The following is a 10191-nucleotide window of genomic DNA, read 5'->3' on the forward strand; positions in this document are numbered from 1 at the left end:
TGGGAATGATGGCCAAGAAGAAATGCCAGATGTGCTGCAGGCTGAGTCTCTCCAGTCCGGGAGGATGGCTAAGCATAACACTGCGCTGGAGGGAGGCAGGGAAGACACTGATAGCTCCCAGGAGCTACGGACTGACAGTGAGACAGAGGAGGAGAGTGAAGACAAACAGGCTGTGGAAGGCCGGCCGGAGCTCCCGTTTTCAGTTGTCATGCCTGCCGACCAACAAGCGTGGGTTGCTAAGCTAAGAGAAGTGCCTGTGACTCTGTTCCCAGAAAAACGCCAGTTTGTAGCCTATCTGAACTCGGGGTCAGATTTGTCATCTATTGCAAGGCACCTGATGCCTGCTGGAGCTAAAGAGTACTGCTTTCCGACACAAGTCTATGAGACCAGACGAAGGCATTATCCGTGTGTGTACATCTATACTGAGTTGGGACAGTTTAAAGGTCCACAATTGTATTTGATTCATGCGGCTGCAGAACCCCAAGTACTAGTGGGAGGAGACCTTGTTTATAAAGCTGTGCAAACTGCAAACAGCAAAGTGGATCCATCACACGTGTGTGGGAAATTGTTTGCCGTGCTGACCCGCAGCCAAGCGAAAGCCAGCGCTGAAGCTGACTCAGGTAACCAGGCAACGGAGAGGGAGGGGGAAGCCCAAACATTTATGATCTTGGATTGTCTGCCAGGGAGTCAGAGCAGGCAAGAATTTATTGCTGAAGTGCAAGCTGATCCCTCTCTGCAAAAATGCCAGGACCTAGTAAATCAACCCCAGGCTGGCAGGGCGATTTTCTTTTACAAAGATCAGCTGCTATACAAAGTGTATACCCCACAGGGCTCAGCTCCCCACTGGCAAAGGAAAGTCCAGTTAGTGGTTCCTGAAAAGTTTCAAAAGTTAGTGCTCTGTTATGCACACGATTGCCTTGTCGCAGACCATCTGGGGCAAAGACAAACTCTAGATAAAGTGACTCAGCTGTTCTATTTTCCTGGCCAAACCTCAAAGGTCCAAACCTGGGTAAATACCTGTGAAGTTTTTTCAAAGCCCAGTTTGCTGTCATAAAAGAACTGTAGCAAAGTCCTGCACAGCCTCCCAGGCCTAATTGGGTAAGAGGCCCCTCCCAGGCCTCCTTCAATTTGGCAAAGTATTCACCTACAAGCATTGTTTCAGTGTCAAGCTGTCCCTCCCAGGACTCTCTGAGCAGGTCCAGAGTGCTCCTTAACTGGAGCCCAAAAATCAGCTCATTGGGAGAATACTTGGTGCTTTCATTCACAGAGTCATTTATGGCAGCAACAAAGAAAGGCATAAAAGAGGTAGCAGAGATGATACAGTTGGGCATAATTGAGCCATCTGCCATTTGTTACCCTGCACATGCCAGATCTCGTCTGATCTCGGAAGCTAAGCAGGGTCAGGTCTGGTTAGTACTTGGATGGGAGACCGCCTGGGAATACCGGGTGCTGCAGGCTTATACCATAGGCTTTCGAGACTGAAGGTTGCCAACAACTAGCCCGTGGGCCTCACCTATCGTTGTTGTTGAGAAAAAGCCAAATGCTTTTTGTTGTTGTTGAAGAGCCAAACGGAAGTAGAACATCGGCTATGTATTGATTTCAGGAAAATCAACACTCAGGTAACCCCAAACAAATAGCCACTAGCCCACCAGGAAACAGTGGTCCAGCAGGTAGCGAGAAGGCCTTGGATTTCTCTGGATCTCGCATGAGGCTATTGACAGATAAAAATGGTTCCTGAAAGTGCTCCTATCACCGCGTTTGTTACCCCCTGGGGGCTTTTTCACTTCTGTAAAATGCTTTTTGGCCTCAATAATGCACCAGCGACGTTCCAGAATCTGATAAATGACCTTTTGAGACCCTACTCAGCGTATACCAGTGCGTACCTGGATGACGTGGCTATCTATTCTGACACTTGGGAAGAACATCTGCAACATTTGAGAGCTATGTTCCAGACCCTGAAAGAAGCAGGCCTGACTGTACGTCCAACAAAGTGCCAGTTTGCTAAAGGAACTGTGGAATACTTGGGACATTCCATAGGGAGTGAGTTGATCCAACCTCAGGAGGCCAAAGTTGATTGTGTACTATCTTGGCCTACTCCTGTCACTAAGAAAGAAGTGCAAAGCTTTTTGGGTTTAGTAAATTAGCATAAAAAGCTAATACCCCATTGTGCTACTCTTGCTGTGTGTTTAACTAACCTGTGTTGTAATAATCTTCCTTCACAGGTCAGGTGGACTGAGGAGTGTCATTGGTCCTTTGATGCACTGAAGAAGAGATTGGCTGAAGCACCTGTGCTATGTGCACTGGATTTCTCTAAGCAGTTCATTATTCAGTGTGATGCTATTCATTATTCACTCCCACTGGACTGGGATTGGCATTGGTACAGCAAGCCAAAGATGGGGAATTGCACCCTGTGGTGTATCTGAGTTGTAAATTGTTGGAGAGGGAGAAAAGTTATGCAATCTCTGAGTTAGAATGCCTTGCCTTGGTTTGGGGATTTGCAAAGTTCTGTCCATACCGGCTAGGAGCTAAGTTCCTAGTCCATACAGACCATTCTCCTCTCGCATTCTTGTCTAAGGCTAAGTACAACCAAAAAATAATCCATTGGCTTTTGAGCCTCCAGGATTATGTTTGATGTTTCCTATCTGAAGGGAGCACAAAATGTTCTTGCAGCTGCGCTTTCCTGCCTGTGGAGCCATGAGGCACTGAGTTCCTCTGGTGCTTAAGAGATGTAGCTGCCTTAACTGGACAAGAAGTTACTCAGATTATTCTGTTTTATACCATGTTTGTTTGTTATGTATTGCTTGTATCCTCACTAATGCTGCTAGACATGCTCTACCTCTTAGAGGTAAGGCACCGCGAGTTTAGCCTCAGTGCGAGTTCAGCAGCAGGGCGAGGAGGCCAGGGCCCCAGACACTGTCCTTCTCTTCCCTTGAGAAGAGGGCAGCAAACCAGTGAAGGGTTTTTAAGTACCCCTAAACAAAAAAAACCAAAACAAAAACAAACTATGCAGTCAGGCAGCCAGCAGCAGGGTGGGGGCTATCCAGTGTTTTGCATCCAGTGCCACGTGTATGACTGTATGCCTGTGGGGCAAAAGTCATGGGTGTGTCCTCGGTGTAAGGAGCTCCAGGGACTCAGGGAACACGTCCGCTCCCTTGAAGCCTTGGTGGCCGACCTGGAGAAGCAGAGGCAGGCAGAGAAGGACCGTGGGGAGACTTCTGGGGACGATCAAGCTTCGTTCCAACCTCAGGCGTGCAGCTCCTCAGCTGCCCGGGTGGAAAGTCTCAGGGCTGGAGGACATCATCCTAGAGAGGAGGGAAACGATCCTCTTGGGGGGACCCCTTATCTGGGGTCCCCTTATAGGGGACAGGCCCGTATCTGAACGCACTCAGGATACTCCTTGGCGGGAGGGGGGTCAGGGGCTTCTTGTAGTGGGGGATTTGATTATTAGAAACATAGAGAGGGGGGTTTACAATGGATTTGAGGACCGCATGGCGACTTGCCTGCCTGGTGCGAAGATTGCGGACATCACTTCTCGTCTAGACAGGCTGGTAGACAGTACTGGGGAGAAGGTAGCGGTTGTGGTGCATGTTGGCACCAACGACGTGGGCAAGTGTAGCCAGGAGGTCCTGGAGGTCAAATTTAGGCTATTAGGTAGGAAGCTGAAAGCCAGGACCTCAAAGGTAGCATTCTCAGAAGTGCTACCTGTTCCACGAGCAGGGCCAGCTAGGCAGGCGGAGATCAGGGATCTCAATGCATGGATAAGACGGTGGTGTAGGGAGGAGGGGTTTAGATTTGTTAGGCACTAGGGAACGTTTTGGGATAAGCAGGGCCTGTACAAGAGGGATGGGCTTCACCTGAAACAGAATGGAACCAGACTGCTGGCACATAACATTAAAAAGGTGGCAGAGCAGCTTTTAAACTGATCCCTGGGGGAAAGCCGACAGGAGCTGAGGGGCATCCGGTTCGAAACTCCTCATCCCTATGGGACAGGGATGGGGAGGTTAGAGAACAACAAGGTAAAGGCAGAGTAGGAGAAGAAATTGGGAATGGTAGCATGCTGGGATGTGATAGACAGTTTGGCACAGTGAGAGGATGCGGAGACAAAGAAGCTAATAAGCAGCCGATCCTGGGACATTCCATGTACAAATGCGTTTATGCAAATGCTCGAAGTCTCCAAGCAAAGATGGGAGAACTGCAATGTCTGGTGACTAGGGAAAACATGGATATAGTGGGCATAACGAAAACCTGGTGGAATGCCGAAAATTAGTGGGATACCGCAATCCTGGGCTATAAACTCTACAGGAGGGACAGGGAGGGGTGTGTTGGAGGTGGGATGGCCGTTTACGTTAAGGAAGGGATAGAATCCAGCAAAGTAGAGGTTGAAGGAGGGTCTGACTCCACCATAGAATCTCTGTGGGTTAAATTACCATGCCTTAGGAGTGATGTAATACTGAGGGTGTACTATCGTCCTTCAGACCAGAAACCGGAAGGGGACTTTGAAATGAGGAGCTGGAGCTGATCAGGGAGCTGACAAGGAGGGACAGGGTTGCAATCATGGGGGACTTCAATTATCCTCATATAGACTGGGTCAATTTGTGTTCTGGTCACGAAAACGAGACCGGATTCCTTGACATGTTAAATGACTGTGCCTTAGAGCAGCTGGTCATGGAGCCCACCAGAGGACAGGTGACTCTAGATTTAATATTGTGCGGTACTCAGGACCTGGTTAGAGATGTCAATGTTATGGAGCCGTTGGGGAAAAGTGATCATGCTGTGATCCGTTTCGACATGCACGTCGGGGGAAGAATACCAGGCAAATCTCTCACAAAAACCCTTGACTTCCGACAAGCGAACTTCCCTCAAATGAGGAGGCTGGTTAGAAGGAGGTTGAAAGGGAGGGTAAAAAGAGTCCAATCTCTCCAGAGTGCATGGAGGTTGCTTAAAACAACAGTAATAGAGGCCCAGCGGAAGTGTATACCGCAAAGGAAAAAGGGCTCCACTAAGTACAGGAGGCTGCCCGCATGGCTAACCAGCCAAGTTAGAGAGGCCGTAAAGGGCAAGGAAGCTTCCTTCTGTAAATGGAAGTCTTGCCCTAATGAAGAGAATAAAAAGGAACATAAACTGTGGCAAAAGAAATGTAAGAAGGTGATACGGGAGGCCAAGAGAGACTATGAGGAACACAAGGCCAGCAACATTAAGGGGAATAATAAAAGCTTCTTCAAATATGTTAGAAGCAGGAAACCCGCCAGAGAAGCGGTTGGCCCTCTGGATGGTGAGGGAGGGAAAGGGGAGATAAAAGGAGACTTAGGGATGGCAGAGAAATTAAATGAGTTCTTTGCATCTGTCTTCACGGCAGAAGCCCTTGGGCAAATACCACTGCCCGAACGGCCCCTCCTGACCAAGGAATTAAGTCAGATAGAGGTTGAAAGTTGTTTCAGACCTCATTGATAAATTAAAGATCAATAAGTTCAATAAGGCCCTGATGGCATCCACCCAAGAATTATTAAGGAATTAAAGAATGAAGTTGCTGATCTCTTGACTAAAATATGCAACTTGTCCCTCAAAATGGCCACGGTGCCAAAAGATTGGAGGATAGCAAATGTCACGCTGATCTTTAAAAAGGGAAAGAGGGGGGACCCGGGAAACTATAGGCCGGTCAGCCTAACATCTATAGCGGGTAAGATGGTGGAATGCCTCATCAAAGATAGAATCTCAAAACACAGACGAACAGGACTTGCTGAGGGAGAATCAGCATGGCTTCTGTAAGGGTAAGTCTTGACTCACAAACCTTTTAGAATTCTTTGAAAAGGTCAACAGGCATGTGGATGTTGGCAAACGCATGGACATTATATATCTGGACTTTCAGAAGGCGTTTGACACAGTCCCTCACCAAAGGCTACTAAAAAAACTCCACAGTCAGGGAATTAGAGGGCAGGTCCTCTCCTGGATTGAGACCTGGTTGAAGACCAGGAAACAGAGAGTGGGTGTCAATGGGCAATTTTCACAATGGAGAGAGGTGAAAAGCAGTGTGCCCCAAGGATCTGTTCTGGGACTGGAGCTTTTCAACCCCTTCATAAACGACCTGGAGACAGGGGTGAGCAGTGAGGTGGCTAAGTTTGCAGATGACACCAAACTTTTCCGTGTGGGGAAGAGCAGACGTGATTGTGAGGCGCTCTAGAAGGATCTCTCCAAACTGGCACAATGGGCAGCAAAATGGCAGATGCGTTTCAATATAAGTAAGTGTAAAGTCATGCACATTGGGGCAAAAGATCAAAACTTCACATATAGGCTAATGGGTTCTGAGCTGTCTGTGACAGATCAGGAGAGAGATCTTGGGGTGGTGGTGGACAACTTGATGAAAGTGTAGACCCAGTGTGCAGGGGCAGTAAAGAAGGCCAATTCTATGCTTGGGATCATTAGAAAAGGTATTGAGAACAAAACGTCTAATATTATAATGCCATTGTACAAATCAATGGTAAGGCCACACCTGGAGTATTGTGTCCAGTTCTGGTCGCCACATCTCAAAAAGGACATAGTGGAAATGGAAAAGGTGCAAAAGAGAGCGACTAAGATGATTACTGGGTGGGGCACCTTTCTCATGAGGAAAGGCTATGGCATTTGGGCCTCTTCAGCCTAGAAATGAGACACCTGAGGGGGGACATGATTGAGACTTACAAAATTATGCATGGGAAGGATAAAGTGGATTGAGAGATGCTCTTTACACTCTCACATAACACCAGAACCAGGAGACATCCACTAAAATTGAGTGTTGGGAGAGTTAGGACAGACAAAAGAAAATATCTCTTTACAGAGCGTGTGGTCGGTCTGTGGAACTCCTTGCTGCAGGATGCGGTGACGGCATCTGGCCTGGATGCCTTTAAAAGGGGATTGGACAAGTTTCTGGAGGAAAAATCCATTATGGGTTACAAGCCATGATGTGTATGTGCAACCTCCTGATTTTAGAAATGGGCTGTGTCAGAATGCCAGTGCAAGGGAGGGCACCAGGATGCAGGTCTCTTGTTATCTGGTGTGCTCCCTGGGGTATTTGGTGGGCCGCTGTGAGATACAGGAAGCTGGGATGGATGGGCCTTTGGCCTGATCCAGTGGGGCTGTTCTTATGTTCTTAACTTTCCCCGCTCAGCATCTGCCTGCCATCACCACCTTGACCGCCTTCCCAGCTTAATAAGGGCAGGCGGGTAAATGGACAGACGGGTTAGCAGCCTGCCCCACATCTCTTTCACTTTCCCTTCCCACCTAAGCGAGGGTGGCCCAGATGGGGCTTCCCTGACTCCCCTCCGAGGGGCTTCCCCGCTCCTTCCCAGCTGCAGGAGGCTGCTGCGGGGGGGGGGGGGCAACAGTGTAGCCTGTTGCCACATGCATGACTTATACTTGGCTACAAGTGGAGATAACAGCAGACAACTGTTGCCACTGTAGTCCAAGTCACCCACGGGCATTGTTGCCCCTCCCAGCAGCTGTAGCCCAGTGCCCTGCTATCCCCTGCACCCCCGTCGCTGGGCCATTGAGTTCCACTAACTATAATGGAACTTAGGGCCCAATCCTATTCAATTTTCCAGCACTGGTGCAGTCACAATGCAGCCCCAAGGTAAAGGAAGAAATGTTCCCATACCTTAAGGATGTCTCTGTGACTGCTACCCAACCACAAGATGCAGCGCATGCCCCATAGGCGCAGTTGCACTGGAAAACTGGATAGGATTGGGCCCTTACTTCTTAGTAGATAGGCAGGGGATTAGGCTCAATAAGTAAGAGAATTTTTGACGAAGTTCTTTACTGAAGGCTCTTCAGTAAATTAAGCAATCAAGGAACTTGAGAGCAGTTTCTGTTATGGATTATGACTGGCGGAAGATCAATAAGCAGAGATAAGAAATCAGCATATTTTCAGTGGAGGGAAGAAAGAAGTGGGTCCCTGCAAGAATCTGTATTCAGCGGTTTTCAAACTCTCTTGGAGAGTTTGAGCTGTTCTAAGTCATTGTGGGGGCGGGGGGAGGCAGCGGAAGTGGGGGGAAAGCAGTGATGTGATCCCCAGGATCGTGCCGCTCGGGGGCTGCAGGGGCTTGGCTATACTTACCAGAGCCTCCTGCAGGTTCCAATACAGCAGCGGTTTTCAAACTGGGGCATCACAATGCCCAAGCCCAAGGGCCCTGGTCTCTTTCCCCTTAAGGGGCAGGGAGGAGGCAGTGGCATGATCCCCAAGATTGTGCAGCTCAGGGGGGCTGCAGGGTCTTTGCTGTACTTACCAGAGTCTCCTGCAGCCTCCTGGGGGTGTGGAGAGCCCTGTGTGACCTTCTGCAAGCCTCCCTGAAGCTTTGAATGCAAAGGCAGAGCAATCGCACCCAGCCTCCCCTAAACCGGAAGTGGAGCGCAATCGTTCCACTTTCACTTTTGAAGCTTCGGGGAGCCCTGCATAAGGTCACACAGGGTTCCCCACACCCCCTGGAGGCTGCAGGAGGCTCTGGTAAGTACAGCAAAGACCCTGCAGCCCCCCTGAGCTGCGCGATCTTGGGGATCATGCCGCTGCCTCCTCCCTGCCCCTGCCCCTTAAGGGGAAAGAGACCAGGGCCCTTGGGCTGGGGCATTGTGATGCCCCAGTTTGAAAACCCCTGCTGTATTGGAACCTGAACATTTAAACTTGTTCATAACTTTTTATGATATGATATGATATTTATGAGCTAGATATACATGGTAAGTAGTTAGGTGTCCAAGTTTGCAGATGACATGAAACTCTTTAGGATGGTGAAAATCAAACCAGATTTTGGAAAAGATAGTAATCCTTTTGATTGACAGAGGTAGAGAGGGAGGTGGGGGGTAGGAGAAAAGGAACCCTGGTAATTTCGGGGATACACAAACCACAGATGAAAATATGCACATGAAACTGCAACCAGGCAAACATCCACACAAAAATGAGATTTGTTTTGGTCCGACTCTCTTTATGTGGTTAAATCTTTGCCACTGAAATGGACGGGATATACACTGCAATCCATGTATAATACTATAATTGTGTCCTCCCCTTAATCATCCCCCCCCATTAAAAAGCCCTGAGGTGGGGGCCATGATTGAGACATACAAAATGATACACGGGTTGGAGAGAGTAGATAGAAGGATGTTCTTTTCCCTCTCACACAACACCAGAACCAGGAGACATCCACTAATATTGAGTGTTGAGAGAGTTAGGCCAGACAAAAGAAACATTTCTTTACCCAGCATGTAATTAGCCTGTGGAACCCCGTGCCACAGGATGTGGTGATGGCATCTGGCCTGTGCTGTAAGGTAACCAGGTTACAAGCCATGATGGGTATATGCAACCTCCTGGTTTTAGAAGCAGGTCACCTCGGAAGGCCAGTTGCAAGGGATGGCACCAGGATGCAGGTCTCGTTATCTTGTGCGCTCCCTGAGGCATCTGGTGGGCCACTATAAGATACAGGAAACTGGATTAGATGGGCCTTTGACCTAATCCAACAGGGCTCTTCTTATGTTTCCCCAGCATTACATTTATGGGTTAATGCGCAGCATGTTTCTTGGTGTATTGGTGCGCATGTGTAGCACATTTTTACATGAAGAGCAGGTCCAGGCATCAAGAATGTCCCTTTTTCCTCCTGCCACCCATGTTCAGGTGACAAGGGAGTGGCACCAGGATGCATGTCTTTTATGTGCTCCCTGAGGCATCAGGTGGGGCACTGTGAGATACAGGAAGCTGGACTTGATGGGCGTTTGGCCTGATCCAGCTCTGGGGGGCTGTTCTTATGCAATCCATAATGTTATCATCATGTTCTCCCCCCCATTAAAAAGCTCTGAAGCTTTATCTCATTCAAAAGGTGCTTGTCCTCTGAGCATTGAGGCTACAATCCTATCCATGCTTACGTGGAAGTAAGCCCCACTGACTCTAATGGGACTTACTTCTGAATAGACAGGCCTAGGCTTGGGCTGTGAGGCTGCACTCCTATCCACACTTACCTGGGAGCAAGCCCAATTGACTCTAATTGGACTTACTTCCGAGTAGACATGCTTAGGATTGGGCTCTGAGTCGCCCTCTGTTGCTGCATTTGAAATGCAAGGGGGGGGGGTGAAGAGAGACTCCACAGTGACACTAGAAGCAGCTGCGGACTGAGCAGGACTTGCGCAGACGGAGGGCAACCCAGGCCCTTCCTGCCCAGCCCCGCGTGACGACAGGCTCTC

At 49.0% G+C, this 10191-nt stretch overlaps 1 pseudogene; it reads left to right on the forward strand.

Annotated features, from left to right (window-relative positions):
* Positions 1-1337: 1337 nt before the first annotated feature.
* On the forward strand, positions 1338-1458 carry LOC136657963 (5S ribosomal RNA; annotated as a pseudogene).
* Positions 1459-10191: the final 8733 nt, after the last annotated feature.

The sequence above is a fragment of the Tiliqua scincoides genome, chromosome 7, assembly GCF_035046505.1.
Source record: "Tiliqua scincoides isolate rTilSci1 chromosome 7, rTilSci1.hap2, whole genome shotgun sequence".
Taxonomy (NCBI): domain Eukaryota; kingdom Metazoa; phylum Chordata; class Lepidosauria; order Squamata; family Scincidae; genus Tiliqua; species Tiliqua scincoides.